This window comes from Psammomys obesus, unplaced genomic scaffold (genome assembly GCF_907164565.1).
Source record: "Psammomys obesus unplaced genomic scaffold, mPsaObe1.curated_primary_1811, whole genome shotgun sequence".
In the NCBI taxonomy this organism is placed as follows: domain Eukaryota; kingdom Metazoa; phylum Chordata; class Mammalia; order Rodentia; family Muridae; genus Psammomys; species Psammomys obesus.
The window spans coordinates 9,535,701-9,547,973 of record NW_026596109.1 but is presented as its reverse complement, the minus strand read 5'-3'; the positions used below and the strand labels follow the sequence as shown (position 1 = coordinate 9,547,973).

Here is a 12,273-nt window from a genome sequence, read left to right as displayed (position 1 = left end):
CAAACCAAACCAAACCAAACCAAACCAAACCAAACCAAACCAAACCAAACCAAAAAGACGACACAGGGACGGAGAAGTGACACAATGTCATGGGACACTGAAGGGCTTTAAACTCGGGCTCCCTGGAGAACTGAGAGAATGGCGGTGCGTTCCGGGGTAGATGGCATCTGGAGGCTGAGGGGATGGGATGGGTCTCAGGGAGGCGCATCTGGGCTGAGGAAACTGTGCCAGGCCTCTGAGCTGCTGAGTGGAGCCTTAGCCTGAGTGGCCTGAGCCTGGGAGGAGCAGCTGCCAGCTGGCTTAGGTTCGAGGCACTGTAGTTGAGTCGTATCGTCTGTGAGTTTTCTCGAGGTTCTCTGCTCTCCTGGCTTAGTTTGTTTTTAATTAATTTCTTCTATGAAGCAGGGTCTTACCATGTAGCCCTGGCTGGCCTGGAATTCACAGAGGTCTGCCTGCCCCTGGCTCCCCAGTGTAGGGATTGAAGGCGTTCACCAACATCCCTGGTGGGTGCTCGGCTTAGCACCTGGCCTTCTTCGTTGATTGGCGAGCCTTCAATCAATGGTGCCAGCTACCTTCTGCTTCTCATAACAGGGAGCTGGGTTAGAACCAGCCCGGAAGACCCTAGAGCATGTGCTTGGGCTTGGGCAGTTGCTAGCCTGGGGGGCCCTTCTTCAGCTTTGGTTTGGCCATGAAAGCATCTGCAACCCCAGTGAGTGGCCTTGCTGTGATCCCTGTCCACTGACTGTGTGGGCTGGGGGACCCAGGCTGTTGGAGCCAACTCCACAACGCACACGTGGGGGTCTGGGGCTACGGTACTCCCCCCCCCCCCCGTGCCTGCTGCAGTAGTGCAGCCATACTGTCCTCCTAGAGCCTTGGGAGAGGGCTGCCCACGACTTTGCTCCTGAGTGGAAGGGTCCAGAGACCAGCCCCAGAGGCACCGACCGACAAGCTTTGCCTGTGTAGGCCGCCCCCCATCCGTGAGCCTGATCCACCTCTGTGGGCCTCTGTTCGAACCCGTGTGAGACACTGGTGAGCCACAGAACTTGCATGTGAGACACTGGTGAGCCACAGAACTTGCATGTCCCTGGCTGGGTAAATAATCACCCCTGTTCCTCATCTGTCTGTGGGTTTCCGCCGTGGTTCAGGGGCAGGGCTTTTTGGTGAGGTGAGATGGTAAAATGATGATTTCTGTTGAGGCCCTGCTAAATGTCAGGCTTATTTAAACCCATAACTGCTTTGTGTAAGGCTGCTGGTGTCCAGCTGGCTCTACAGAGAAGGCCAAGGGCCCTCACTTTACATCACCTTGAACTAGTTAGAGAATTAAACAGTCTTGTGCAGGGGCAGTTAAGAGCACTCACTGCTCTTTCAGAGGACCCAGGTTCTATTCACCGCAGTCACTGGGTGACTAACCACCACTTGTAACTCTACTTCCAGGGGATCCAACGCCCTCTTCTGGCTCCACGGGCACCAGGCACAGCCTAGGTACCTAGATGTACATGTAGGCAGGCACTCATGCACAGAAGAGAAAAACAAATAAATTAAAAATAAAAATCTTGCCTGACCCCAGCTCTGCCTGGCCAGGGCCCTGGGTGTTGTGGTTTCTCACCTTGAACTAGGCTGCCCTGGCTGAGCTCATGGCCTGACATCTTTGCTTTAGGTCTGCCCTGTCCTGTGGCTCCAGGACAGATTGTGCGGTCAGCTGGGTCCTCTGTCAGGCCCCTGGCCACAGGCCTGGGTGTGTGTGTGTCCCTGCTGTTACAGGAGTGACCTCTCTGCAGGCAGAAGATGACATTAAAGTCATGGCAATGATAAAGAGGACCAGAGTTCTTTGGGGACATAGGAATGAGCCAGATCAGACCTGTCCTTCAGTGCCCCTAGGCTGATGGGACAACTGAGGAGGGCATAAACTGAAAAAGACAGCTCACTGTGGCTAGATCGTGGCAAAAGAAGGCTGAGGTGGCCCTCATGAGTCAAGAGACTTCTTGGAGTGGATGACAGTTAGCCTAGCCTGTTAGTCTTTCTAGGGGAGCATGCAGGGATCTTCAGAAGCACTTGAATGGTGGGGGTAAGAGCCAGGAAAGAGCCCATGTCACAAGGAAACCTTGAGTGACCCTTTGAAGACTGGCTCTCTGGCCCCCTTCGCCACATGATAGAGGTATTTTTCCAGGAGCCTCCTCGTGGCCTTTGCCACCCTCGGGGTGATCAGTGTTACCTGAGGTAGCCCAGGGGGTGAAGCCAGCTGTTGGAGTGAGGAAGGCAGGACCTCAGCTCCATATTCGGGCCTCAGGCAAGTCCTGCAGACAGCTTGGCTTCAACTCCTTTCCAGCACTGAAGGGAAACCTGTCCCCGGAAGGGTTTGCTGAGGAACAAATGATGTTGAGCGTGCGGAACCCCCACAGAGTGCGGTAAGGGCCACCGTGTGGAAGACCGGCTGCATGCTGACCTCCTCTTGGCCTCACCCTCTGCCTCTCCCCTTGGTGTTAGAGACACCTTGGCCTGGAACTATGAGACTGAGGCTAGCCTTGAACTCCTGATCTTCATGCCTCCACCTCCCAAGAACTGGGTTATAAGAGGGCGTTCACTGCTGTGCTCCTCAGGGTGTTCCTTGTGTGCACATTCACCTCACAGTTTAGAACAGGGCTGTGTGAACCTTTCCTTGGCCCTTCAGGGCCTAGGGGACCAGCCCCAAACCAGGAGCCCCGACTGCACCTTTGCTCCCCATGCTCGTCGGGGGCTGAGGGCCTATGTCCACGTCTGCCCACTCCTTGCTCTTTTCCTATGTGTGACTTGAGAACAGGCTGTGAGCCACCCTGGGGTGTGGCTTGGCCTGGGTCAGAGGACTAAAGGGGAGCTGCCCCTGGGTCTCAATGAGGCAGTCCCGGTTCTCAAAGCCACGTGGTCCTCGTTTCCTTCAGGCTTTTTTTTTTTTTTTTTTTTTTTTTATGTGCCTTTTTTTATTTCTTTTCTGCTTCAACACCCCCTCGCCCCATATCCTCTGGGCCCGATTACCAGAAAGGCCAGGACTGGGCAGGTAAACAAAAGACCTCAAAAAGCCAAGGCAAGCCAGCCCAAGATTAGCAAGCTGCCTCCAACAGGACCCGCATTCTGGATGCTAGTGTCTCCACTCAGAGCCTCGTAGTAAAAGCTCGTGCAGAATAAGGTAGTTCCAGAGGCTAGCAGTAACCCTCCCAGAGGGGCTTTCTGCAATGGGGTACCCCTAACAGGGCCAGGCTGTGCAAAAAGTGGTGTTTGTTGGCCTTGTCAAAGAGCTCCTTCCTGTAAGCATCCGGAAACTGGGAGCCATGTGCCCCGTAGGAGGCCAAACCCAAGGCCCCAGCTCCAGACAAGGCACCCAGACGGCGGAAAGCAGTCCCTGCCCGGCCATGGCTGTGGGTGGTCCTCCTTCAGGTCTTTTATAAGGCCTGAAGGGAGCAGGCCAGCACCTTGTCCTTCCCCGGAAGAGGGCCTGTGAGCAGATCGGGGTGTGTGTGTGTGTGTGTGTGTGTGTGTGTTGTGTACGCCTGCGTGTCTGTGAGTGTGTGTCTGTGGGTGTATATGTTTGTGTGTGTATATATGTGTGTGTCTGAGTGTTTAAGTGTGTGTGTGTGCGTAGATGAGAGATTCTGACTGGTTCTTTGTGTGCATGTGTTGTGCGCATTAGCGGAGGCCAGAGGGCTACATCAGTGTCCTGCTCTCTCACTCTTCTTATTTCCTTGAGGCAAACTGTCACCTTGAACCTGGAGGCAGGCTTGCAGCCAGAATGCTGAAACGACCTTCCAGTCGCTAACCCTTCCCGCCTGCCCCTTCGCTGGGGCCCACTGGCAGTAGCTGGCTCTGTGTGAACACGGGGTTAAACTCAGGTTCTCATGTGTGTGTGGGAAGCCCCCCCACCCTCCACAGACACACAGACAGACAAACACACACACATACACAGACACACAGAGCAGCAAGCACTTTTACCCCCACCCCGCTGGCTGCTTCTCTTCTCCGATCTCCCGGCCACAGGGAATGTGGGGTCCTGATGGTCCCCGAAACTGAGCAGCTTCGTGTCCTCTGACACTCTTTTTAAGAGCCAGCAAGCGGCCGGGCTGGTGAGATGGCTCAGTGGGTAAAGGCGCTTGCTGCCGAGATCTGCGACCTGAGTTCGATCCCTGAGAGCCACATGCTGGGGGTCGGGGGACAGGGAAGAACTGAGAAGTGACTCTTACATGTTGTCCTCCGACCTTCACACATGCTTGCTGCGCACACCTCCCCCACCACTGCATACACATAAATAAATAAAATATAATACATACATGTTTTTCAAACGTGAGCAAGTGGTGAGCCAAAGGTTTAATGACTGGGGCGAGGGGAGGGACCGTCTTGAAAGGGAGTCCATGTGGAGGGAAAGCCCGGGTTGCTTCCCAGCCTCTTTCAGCCTCTCCCAGGGCCCTGAGGCCCTCTGAGTCAGCCCAGTCCAGCCCTCCCCTTGCCTTTGAAGATACAGGTAAAGGGCAGGCAGGGCTGAGAAGGTGTCTCACTCCAGGATGGATTTTGAGCCTGCTGCTTTGGCCCTTTGGATGGGGCGTGGTGATAGTGGTGATAGTTTGGATGTCTTTATCTGGAAAGATTTCCAAGGGGACCCACTGGTCATACCAGCTCTGGCTGGGAGCCAAAAGGCAACTTTGAGAGGATCTTTGCAGTTCTATGTGCTGATGATCTGCTTCCCAGTAGTTCCTGGGCTGGGTGGGTGACTGTCCCTTTGCCCTTTACCGGCTAGGCATGGTGTGTGTAGGTTCTCTCTCTCCTGCCCACGCTTCCTTTCCGTCAGATGCTCGGTTTGGCTCGTTGTTACCTCTTACTGAGTAGAGCAGAGGATGAAGAGGTTGCCCAAGGGCTCAGCATAAAATGACCTTTGAGCTTGTACACAAGGGCTTCTTAGATGATAGGTACCTCTCCTGTGGGCAGCTCTTTGGCTCTGGGGGACCCCTCCCACTGCTGTACCCCTTAGCAGGTGAACAAGCTCCAGCATTTCTCAGCCTCCACGTAAGCAAAGCTGTTCAGGTCCCTACCAAGCACCCCCTACCCCCCTTCCCCCACTGCCTCTCATCTTTTTTCTAAGTCACTCTGACTGGACTCCTTCCCCTCCTCTCTGTTCCCATCTGCCTTCATTGCCATTCAGCATGTCAGGGAGCTTGTCTGGGGCTCGCCCTGCACTAGGCTGAAGGGTCCCTGGGTCTTCTTCAGGATTCTCCTTCATACCTCCCTCTCCTGTGTGTGTCCTTGCCTACATCCTCTCCCGGGAATGTGTCTGCTGTAGTTTCCAGGGCTGCAATGCAAACAGCCCTGATTCTCCGAGGCTTAGCAAACCTGCTGGCTTGTGATACATTGTGATTTGTGGGTTGGAAGCTCGGGCAAGGCTGAGCAGAGCTCCTCAGGGCGGTTCATGTGCTCCGTGGGGCCCAGGTGGAGGTTACTGGGTGGCGTTTCGCTTGTGGGTGAGCTCACTGGGAGTCAGGTATGGCATCATGGTGGGCATGGCTGCAAGGTTGGGCTTAGCTGGGAATGCCGCTCAGAGCACCCATGTGTGGAGTCTTTATTGTGACAGTCTCAGGAGAGTCAGATTTCTTACCTGGTAGCCAGGTCCCCCAGAAGGACAGTTCCAGGAGGCCTAGAAGGTGCAACAAGCTTCCTGTGGTCTGATCTCGGAGGCACTGGTTGAAATGTCACTAAAGGTGACTCAGACCCAGGGGAGAGGCTTAGACTCCACCTTCTCTTAAGGTGGAGCCACAAGGCCCTGGTACCCTTTAACCTACTCCAGGTGTAGACTCCAGTGACCTTCAGATGCCCCTATGTGCTGGTGGTGTTTTTTGCTTGGTTTGTAGGTGTATAGCCCCTTTTCAGCAGTTCAACAGTGAGCTGCAAATCAGAGCTTTGATACATCCCCTGAATGTTTAATAATAACTGGAAAATTCTTGATCCCTAGCCTTCCTTTTTTTTTTTTTTCTGGCCTCCCCCAACTCAGTGCTAGTCCCTCTCCTGGCTTCAAGCTCCACCATCCTTATCTCTCACTGTGAGCATGGGCGCTCTAAGCCAGCAGTACTGCTAAATGCAGAAATCTGCCCTAGGCCAACAATTTGGATAGGCAGGCCCTGCCCAGGTGTGGTCCCAGGAGCTAGCAACACAGCAACACCAAGGACTCTCCCTGCCTCTCCTCATCCTGCAGGTCACACACATACACACACACACACACACACACACACACACACACACACACACACACTTGCACGCCCCCAGTGGGAAGAGAGCTGAAAGGCAGGTCCCATCTCCCTCCATCTACAGACTCCAGTCAAATCTGCACTCTGGGGATGGGCCCAGCCTTGGGCCATGTGGACCAGGGTACCCTCCTGACTCCTCACCCATCACCCTCGGATGACCACAGCTATCCTCTTGGGGCTTTGCATCCTCTCCTGTCTGGGTCCCCTCCCCCCGCCATGCCTTTCATAATTGCTCCCTCCCATTCACTCATACGTTCAGCCAGATGTCAGCAGGAACCCTCCCCCAATTCTGCCTCAAATTGGAAAATTACCTTCTCTCTCCATCACACTCCCTGTCTTGTCTCTTCTTTCTTTTTCTTTTCTTCTTGAGTCTGGATCTTGTATAGACTAGGTTGGCCTTAGACTGGCTTTGTAGCTGGGACTGACCTTGAACTTCTGATTCTCCCGGGGACCAAACCACCAGAGCTTTGCGAATATTAGGCAAGTGCTGGACCCGCTGAGCCACACTCCTAGCTGCTCTGTGCCTTCCTTCTTTCTTTCTTTAAATGGTCTGGTCCCCTTTTTGCTTGTCATGGGAAAAGAAACTGTTTCCCCCGGTGCTCTGTTCCCAGCTTCCTGCAAAAGAAAAAACCGAACCGAATGGGGGTTTTAACAGAGCCAAACACTGATCTGTAGAGTTGGTCTCTTTCTAACTGTCTACTTGGAGTGCTCTTAACCTTACCTGGACCCTTCCAGCTCTTAGACCCGCGGCTGGAGACCCCAGCCCTGGCCACACAGAGCCGCTGCCCTCGCTGTTCTCCCCCAGCCTGGCTGTCTGTCCTGTTTGGGGACCAGTTCCATCCCTTCTGGTTTCCTGCTCACAGGGCTGGGCCTCAAACAAAACCCCAGCCTGGGGCTGCCTCCTCCGCACTGAGTCAGTCCTTCCTCGCCTCTGCTCTCCCACCCTGCTGGCGCGGGAAGCCTCAGCCGCCACAGGGTACGCTTTGGTTGCAGCAGGACTTGCCGCAGTTGAGTTTGTGGACAGATGAAATCATGAGGCTGTTTTCACACAAGCAGCCGTTGAGCTAGAACCAGCCCTGCGTGTAACCAGCCCCCAAACAAAGAGGTAGTGACAGATTCGGGTTCCTCTGCTTCAACTCTTTGTCCATCCAGCCTTTCAGGCAACTGCTGATGGCCAGGCTGGCCTTCACTCCAGCCATTCCATGCAGTACTGTGTAGAACAGGAGCGTGGGGCTCCTCGGGAAACCCCTCCAGGCTCGTCTCACTGGGCACCGGTGATGTTTCCACTCCATACAAATGCAAAATATTGAAGACAGTTTATTCATGGCCCAGGGGCTCCCCCCAGTGCCCGGCCTACCTTGTTCCCACCGACCCCCAGCTGCTTTCAAGTAATCACAGACTTTGATTCCAAGAGGCTGTTTCCTTCCTGGGGGTCTGGGAATGAAGCCCTAATGGAGACAGGCTCTGTGTTCAATTGGTAGGACTGGGCATGTGTGAGGGGAGAGGGAGTGAATGTTACTGTCACAGGTCTTCCAAGTGTGTTCTGCAGAGGCCGCTTGGCCATTCTCAGTGGATGGCTCTTACCCCTGGGACCTGTGGGCTGATGCTGTCTTTCTGTGGTGCCTTGCCTTTTTAACAACACAAAGCGGGGCAGTTTGGGGTACTTCCTGTGGGTCAGGTCCTGGTCTGAGCACTCTGACTCCTTTCTGTGAAACTGAGTTTCCATTTTATAGAAGTAAACAGTGAGGTTCAGAGTGGCCTAAGTTACAGCTTATGGCTCCCCAGCAAACCGGAGGCAAGGCCAAAATCAGAGTACCAAGAGCCTGCTGGGCTTGGCCACAGACCTCTTGCCAATCACCCCCAAACTTGTATTTGTCTTTCTCCGCTGCTTGGTTTTTCTTCAGCAAGCTTTTCTCATGGCACAGGTCCCTTTCATGCAGTGTGGGGAATGTTTGGGTGCTGTGAGGCCAGGACAGGTCAAGGCTGTTTTATAGTCTGTCAGCTCGCCTGGGCTAGAGGAGGCTGGGAGAAACACCTGGAATTAGGGGAAAGCACAGGGAGGGCTGGCTGTGCTGGGTCTGCTCCCGCCTCTTTCAGAGCTTGCCTGGCCCTGCTCAGTGTCTCCTACCGGCAGAGAGGCCTTTTCTGAGGCCTGCCCACTCCCTGTGACAGGATGCATTCAGCTGGTAAGGCATGACCCCTGCTTCCACCGCTCTGCTGTGCTTCTTTGGAATGGCTTTTTAAACACAGGACAACTAAGTTAGGTTGAGCTGGAGGACACAGGCTGGGTGGGGTCGGGGTGGGAAAAGGGGCCCCACTTGCTGGGGGAAGGCACCATCCCTTAGCAGGGTGGGGGGGCTCTAGGGCCCAGAGAGCAGCTGAAGGGGCCCAGCTAGGCTGCCAGCTTCCTGGGGCAGGAAGTCTAAGCTGCCCAGAATCTCCAAAGCTGTGAACAGCTCAGGCCCAGGAATGTGTGTGTGGAGTGGGGATCAGGAGGGGCCCCTTTCCTGTTCTCTTCCCTCTCTCTCTCTCTCTCTCTCTCTTTCTCACTCTCTTTCTGTACATGTGCTCTTCTCCTTGTTTTCTTACATCCAGCCTGTTTCTTTCCCCCTTGACATCTCTTTTCTGTTCTCTTTCCCTCCTGTCTCTTTTCTCTCTCCAATTGTTTTATTTCTTTCTCCTTTTCTACTCCTTACCTTTCATTCTCGTCTGCTCCCCAGAAGGAACTGTGACTGACATCTGTGGCTGCTGTGCCCAGCTCCAGGGTAAATGAGGTGGCTTGCAGGATGGCAGGGCCTGCCCTGCCCTAATGCCTGCTTCCTGTTGCCATGGTAACCCAGAGGCAGGGGCAAGCTGCATTCTGTTGTCGGGAGGGTGTGAAGAGTTCTCATGGGGAGAAGCCAGGCCTTTCCTACCTACACAGCCCCCTGAATGGCCCACCTCAGTGCCAGGGCTCTGAATGGAGGAGTTGATGGATGCCAGCGGGGTTTTGGGCCGGGTGTGGTCAGAGTGTCTTTTGGGGAACACAGGCAGCTAAGTTTACATTTGGGGTCCGACTGCTTGTGCTCAAAATGTTCCAGTCTCTTTCTAGGCTTTCTGGTGATGGTGGTGGGGGTGGGGGGGCGCAGTGTCAAACAGCCTGAGGCAGGAGGCCCACAGGGAGGCATGGAGGAAGTGGGAGGGAGGTAGACGGACTGGATAGCACAGGAGTTTACAGAAGGAAGCGAGCCCTCTGTTCCTGGGGCTAGACAGCTGCTGGAGGGAGTGCGGTGGGTTGCAGCTTCCTACCTGGGCAGGGTCTGTCTAGCTGGTGTGAGGCGCCCTCCCATTCCCCAGAGCTGTAGGTGGACAAAGCGTCGTTTCCGGCATTTCCCTCCTTGGTGGTGGGCCAGGAGACAGTGTTTCAGAAAGTTTTGATGCAGGCCTCAAGACCATCACTATCCATGTAGAAGGACATGAAGGGACGTGAGGAGGCCTCTCAGGAAACCCAGATGTAGGTGTGGGTGCTGGCCTGGCCTGCCCGTGGTGGTATCAAACGCCCAGAGGCAGAAGTGGCTTTGCTGGCTGCTGGACAGGAGGTAGGGCGCTCAGGCTGGACCAGACTCAAATGCCATCTGCAGAGTCCAGATCCTTCGTTCTCTACATTCCTATTCCCCAGCATGAGAGATGGGCTGCCGGGCTCTGTGATGTCCAGTTAGCTAGTCCTTGCTCTTCAGCCTCTCCCACTGAGAGCCAGGCGCCCGTGGTTTCAGAGATCTGTGTTTAATCCTTACAACACCTTGGATGGAGATGGGGGCAGGTATGTCTGTTCTCCTAAAGGCGCTCCATACCAACCAAACAAAAACATAAACAAGACAAGACAAAAAAACTAAACCCGAGTGTTGATGTAATATGTCGCCGGAGGCGTCAGGTAGGTGGGCTCCAGTGCTGTGGCCTTCAGATAGTCAAGCTGGGTTAGTGACACACCCCAAGAGGCTTCCTGGTAGTTAAGATGATGTTGGGTCAAGTGTCAAGATGATTGTGAGTAGCTTTGGGACAGGCTACTGACATACCTATAATCCCAGCCCTGAGACAGGGGCACAGTCATGAGTGCGAGGCCAGCCTGAGCTACAAAAAGAGACCCTGTCCCCACACCTCTCTCCCTGGCCTCTGAAAAGGAACCAAAATAGGATTGTCCATCTCTCCACAGTTACAGTGTTCATCAGCCAAGGCCCAGCCATTTTCAGGACCTTCAGTATAGACGTGGCTTCTTTGAAAAGTTCAGTTCAGAAGAAGTAAGTCCCTGATGATTTGCCCAAGAACTGCTGGTTTTGCCGATTAAGACCTGGGACAGAGACCTCCTTTGCCTCTGTTTCCCCATTGATAGTTCCCGATAGGAGTAGTTAATTTCTAAGGCCTTCTCAGCATCAAGATGCCAGAACAAAGGCTGCAGATATCAGGAAGAGGCATGCCTCAGTCCTGGCTCCCAGACATAAAGCTGGCTCTTTGGGCCCCGTGTGGAACCTCTCTGGGCTCTAGCACATTTTGTCTGTGAAAGCGCTTCCAGTATTTGTCTGTGGATCAGACGATGTGAGTGTGTGGGATTGCATTCAGACAATAGCCCTGTGCTTGATCTGGTCCCCTGCCAACTCCTTGGTGGGCCCGGCAGGCGTCAGATTGCAGATGAGGTTATTTTTATCCTTGGGGGTGGAGGGAGACAGATGATGTTCTGCTGTGTTCTCGTATAGGGTGAGGGAGCAGGGCCTTATGGCCTGCGTTCTTCCTGCTTATGGTTGGCATTAGCTGGAATTGGGGACCCACTGAACAAACTCTTGTATTTGCCTCACAACAAGCCAGACTTTTTGCTTATAACAAGCTGGGCTTACTCCCAAGGCCCTGTGGTACCAGGAGTCAAGAAGATTCCTGTTCTGTGTGTCTTTTTTTTTTTTTTTTTTCCTTTAATACTCTTGTAGTTAAATAACAGTGTCACCATGGAGAACAGGGTTGAAGGGAGGTGTACGTGCCTTGGAGGCCTTGGCATGCAGCTCTTCCTGTAGGGAAGCCTTTCATGGCTGGAAGGTCTTGAAGAGTATTTGGCCAAGGGCCATTTGAAAGATGAGGAAAGTGAGGACATGGAACTAGTAATCCGTGTTTCTGCTTCCATCACGTGCCAGATGTCATGCCTGCATGCTCTACTTTCTGCCCAGCCCCCCCGCTCTGTGTGTGTGTGTGTGTGGGTTTCTGTGTGTCTATGTGCGGGCAGATGGGGGCAAAGGTCAACACCGTGTGTCTTCCTCAAATTGTTCCCCACCATATTTGTTGAGACAGGGTCTCTTACTGAACTTGAAGCTTGTACACATGAATAATTTTGAAGACCTATTTTGATTTCTTTAAAAATTTTCCGAAAAATAATTTGTGACTATACAAGGAGTAAGAGTGCTCAGACATAAGGTGTTTCTGTTTAACTTTAGCAGTTACTTCATGTACACAGGTAGGTTTGTACATGGGGGTCAGAAGGGGGCGTCAGATTCTCTGGAGTGGAGTTAGAGGTGATTTTGAGCCTTCTGAGTGGGTGCTGGGAACTGAGCTCTGGCCTTCTGCAAGAACTTCGCACGCTCCAGACCCTCTGGTCAACTTTCTTTTCCCAGGAAATGGCCTTTTGCAGGTGTTCACCCCTTCTACACTTCTGCCTGGGCGCGAAGGGGTTGTTCTGTATCCTGACCGGTGCTTATTTCCCCCAATTTTATTATTTTTGGGGGACAGTTTCTGTTTTTACTTACTTAGTTACATGGGGACAAAATCACCTCGACAAAGGCATCATATATATATATATAGCACTTAACTGAGGGGTTTGTTTATAGTTTCAGAGGGTGAGTCCATGGCTGTCACAGTGCTAGGAGAGATGGAACTGGGAATAGCAGGAAGCTTTTGAAACCTCAAAGCCTATCCCTCATGATACCTCCTAGTCCTTCCCAAACAGTTCCACCAACTGTGTGTGTGTGTGTGTGTGTGTGTGTGTGTGTGTGTGTGTGTGTGT

At 53.3% G+C, this 12,273-nt stretch overlaps 1 protein-coding gene and 1 pseudogene across 7 annotated transcripts in view; one reads left to right on the top strand and one right to left on the bottom strand.

The window, feature by feature from the left end:
* Nucleotides 1-12,273, top strand: part of Acot11 (acyl-CoA thioesterase 11) — a 59,287-nt gene that overhangs the window by 15,726 nt on the left and 31,288 nt on the right. The window lies entirely within an intron of this gene.
* On the bottom strand, nucleotides 2,959-5,518 carry LOC129692380 (transmembrane protein 256-like; annotated as a pseudogene).